This window comes from Helianthus annuus, chromosome 8 (assembly GCF_002127325.2).
Source record: "Helianthus annuus cultivar XRQ/B chromosome 8, HanXRQr2.0-SUNRISE, whole genome shotgun sequence".
In the NCBI taxonomy this organism is placed as follows: domain Eukaryota; kingdom Viridiplantae; phylum Streptophyta; class Magnoliopsida; order Asterales; family Asteraceae; genus Helianthus; species Helianthus annuus.
In genome coordinates, this window is record NC_035440.2 from 10,117,004 (window position 1) to 10,121,318 (window position 4,315).

Consider the following 4,315-nt stretch of genomic DNA (forward strand, 5'->3'; position numbering starts at 1 on the left):
ACCCACTTGCCACTATCTACATAGTTGTTATTGGGATTAAATTTGCGTGACCACGACATCACGTCAAATTTTGGCGCCGTTGCCGGGGAGTAGTGAGCAACGTGTGTTATTTTTGTTCTTGTTTTGAGTTTGTTATTTTTCTGGTTTACGCTGGGTGTGTTAGTGTGCAGGTATTGACAGGTGCATGCGTACTAGGAGCTCTCACAAGCTATCACCATTGGCGTTTGATCCGGAAATCGAGCGAACTTTGCGAGCAAACCGAATTTTGTTAAGGGAAAATACAATCAACAGTTCACCAACAACACCAATTACACCAATTACACCACTTCGATACATGGATCCACCACCACCACCACCCACTACGGGTGAATCCACTTCATCATTCATACCAACATCCACCCAACCTTCACCAAATACCACCATTCCACCAAATATTACCGAACCCACCATAATCCAAAATGTTACATCAACCAACACCACACAACCCATTACTACACAAGAAGAACCGACTATTACCTTTAGTCCTTCTACCACTATACCACCATTATCCCATTTCTTTCCAGGTGCGGGTCCATCATATGCAAGCCATACCATAGCACCAAGCTCAACCATTGTCCATGCTACATCGTTTCGACCATCCAACCAATCGGGTTTCCAATACTCGACTCTTCCATTTGGGCAATCATCGGGAATTCAAGGAGATGGGTACGATGAAGGTTATGAGGAATTTGAAGGTTATGATGAAGATGGGTATGCTATTGGGGGTGATGGAGAGCAAGGGGAGTACGGTTATATGCAAGGCCAAGTGCAAGTTATTCCAAATGTTGGTGAGGTGCAACAACAACAACTCATACCTCAACCTATTAGGCCAAGGCCACGAGGGCCGCAATTGCAACGTCCGGTTCCTTTGCAACAAGTTCGACCACAACATGTGCAACTGCCATTCCAAAGGCCAATTCAACACCCACCGGTGCCACAACAACAAGTTCAACAACCAAATGCACCACAAGGGCCTAGGCAAAGACCAATGGGTCAAGTTCGTCCACGAGGTCGGTTTGGTGTACCAAGGAGGCATCTTAGAGAAAATGCAAGGGGTATTGAAGCGCATTTTAGGCCGGTGATTACTCACAATCCTTCACCGGTGGTTATTCCTCATAACAACCAAGGGAGAACTTTTGAAGTAAGAACCAATTCTTTACAAAGTTTGCCGAAATACAAGGGGCTAGCAACGGAAGAGCCTTATTTCCATTTGGAGGCATATGACTCAATTTGCAATACCCTTGGGAGTCAAGGTTTTTCGGCCGATGATATCAAGTTGGTATTATTTCAATTTTCTTTGGAGGACAAGGCAAAGAAGTGGTTCTACACTTTGCCTTCGGCATCTATTTATACTTGGGCGAAAATGCAACAAATTTTCCTAGACGAGTTTTATACCGCCCAAAAGACCAATGATGCTAGGAAGGGGTTGAGGAGTTTCCAACAACAACAAGGCGAAATGTTCCATGAAGCCTTCGAGCGCTTTAATATGATGATCAAAAATTGTCCTCATCATGGGATTGATGTCACACCCCCAAATTCCACGTGTCACCGGTGGGCCCGGTGTGGGGTACAGTGACGTAGTTGGCATCGTCATAGACAATCAACACAATATAATAATGCACAGCGGAAGCAGAATAGAAACATTTCAACTTTTAAATGAAGTGTAATAATAAATATCACAGCGGTTGAAATGGATCCACAGGCGGATCAAATAAAAATAGAAATAAATAGTTCAACAGATAAATGTCGTCCGAGTTTGCGAGACTATTGTGGACGCTCTCTAGGAAACAGCCAGCCTATTTCCGTATAGTACCTGCACTTAATCTTTTGGGAAAAATACGTCAGTTTACACTGGTAAATACAAATCGACTGACTCATTTTGAAAATGATTGAAAATTGATTTAAATGCACAAGGCATAAATATTTTTATTAACTTGGGATAATCATTTAATATGAACTTGTGAACGATTTACATGCACTTATATCTCTGGTGGCCCGGGATCTACTGTCCGGGCTAGAGATTTAATTGACACACCACATTAAAGAGTTATACACGACGGGTGTACGCCTACACCCCGTGCTCTGGTCGTGGCCATCTCGTAAGATAATGCCAAGGATATCCGGGACATGGTCAACAACCCCCCAAAGCCTTTAAGTAAGACAAAACTGTTTAAACGAAGTCGCACAAGCTATTCAAGACTGAACACCTATAAGGAGCAGGACTTGTGCGCCCGATCAAGCGGTATTTTAAATACCGTACCCCAAGCCCGTATAGGGAAAATAAGTCAAAATGTATTTACCTGAGCAAGTATAAGTCACAAACGATAAGTGGTGGTAGCTTTTACCGGGCTTCCTAATCTGGAACAAAGGTTTATAATTAACCTATTAGATTCCTAACGGTCTTTTATTTGAGCTTAAGCTTTGACCGGTTAGTTTTAGGAATGATACGGTTTACGCACGATTAAGCGAAAGACCGGATAGAATGTGATTTAGACCCGACAAGTTTGAATACTTGTATATTATGGGTATACTAAATACATTCTGGATTTTGAGATAAAAATGATGACGTTTGACCCGGTTCGGTCAATTTACGCAAACTAGTTACGTAAACCGAACCGAACGCAATAAGGGCGATACGGGTAGCCAAATGATTCAAATGCAAGTTCCCTGAAGTAATATGCTTAGAATATGATATTATATCAGTAAGTTATGTTCTATATTGCCCGGAATAGTTTTAAACCCAATTTATGCCTTAGAAGGGCATTTTGGTCATTTAAAAGATAATAAAAGGATAAAATTAGAAATCTGAGTTTCGGGTCTGGTTCATACAGTAAATATACTTAATATAACATATTATATCAGTAGGGTATGACCCATATACCAAATATATCATTTAAAACCAAACTATGCACCGTAGGGGCAATTTAGTAATTTCACAAGGGCTAAAAATGCCAAAACTGGAAACCTGAGTTCAAAATATCATACTTACTGTTATTATATGAAAATATGTGATTTACATCAGTAGGTATAAGTTTTATAGGTTTAAAACAAGTACAACGCTTACTATGCGCTTAAAACGCTAAAAATACGATTTAAGGGCGTTTTCGGGTTTTCACAGTAAATCTGAGATTTTTATATTTCCAGAAGTCTTATAATAATTTATTCATCATACAAAATCAGTAGAAAAAGGTTTCGGGTCAAACGGATGTGTAAAACTCCTTTTATGGCTAAAACGGTCAAAACCGACATAAGCCGATATGACTAGGTGATCTAGGATCCGTTCAGCCAAAAATTACTTAAAAATCATCAAAATTCCCAGAATATTATATATAATCAGTTGGTAAAAAGTTTTGTACCAAAACGTGGCCAGAAACGGGTTCTACGCGAAAAGGACCGTTTATGTAAATTTATAATATAGTTTTACGCTAATGGCCATAACTCACAATCTGGACCACCAACTGATCCGAAACTTTCGGTGCAAGTTTATATAATAAAAATAAAGATTTCTATCCTTTCACTTTTCCAAAAATCCCGTTTTAAATCAAAAAGGGCAAAATAGTCAACTTTATGCATAAACCGGAAACAAGCATTCGAATAGGCTAAGCGTAGACTCAATCAAAGAAAATTCCAGAAAGTTTAACTAAAATAAAAATAGTCAAAAATACTTTCCAATACAGATCTCGAACATGCATGTATGAATCCGAATCGATAGTCTACGAAATAATCGTTTTACAAGACTTTCGGTTCCGATTCGTGGCTATACTATAGATTGTCGAGTTGATGATGATTAAAACACCTTTATATATATATTACAAGTCATTTTTAATGATCAATCAGTTTGCATGTCATCTATATCATTAATCATGTCATTTTTCACAAAAATCGCTTCTGTTGACTTTTTAGAAACAGGTTTGACTCGACATTAAGCATGCATGTAGTGGGAATCAGTTAGTAACCTTTAGAGGGTTTGTTTCCCACATAAATACCAATCTATAACAAGTTTCAATTCGAGAAATTACTGAAAGAAATCCGTTTAATCAGAAAGTCAAAGGTTATGAACACCCAGTTTGACTTTTAGCAATAATCACTACAAAAACGGATTAAAGAACGAATTGAAGGCTTACAAGAGTCCTATAGATGTTAAATGATCACTAGGAGTCGGCCTTGATCTTCAGAAATGCTCCAGAAAGCTTGCTTGAAGTTCTTGAATGTTGAGAGCTTATGTTCTTCAATTGCAAATGACCAAAAGTGATCAATAATCTGATTTAAACACAAA

At 38.8% G+C, this 4,315-nt stretch overlaps 1 non-coding gene across 1 annotated transcript; it reads right to left on the reverse strand.

Annotated features, from left to right (window-relative positions):
* Positions 1-1,451: 1,451 nt before the first annotated feature.
* Positions 1,452-1,557, reverse strand: LOC118481490. Its single transcript, XR_004865699.1, has one exon. It is a non-coding gene; the product is annotated as a small nucleolar RNA R71 (small nucleolar RNA).
* Positions 1,558-4,315: the final 2,758 nt, after the last annotated feature.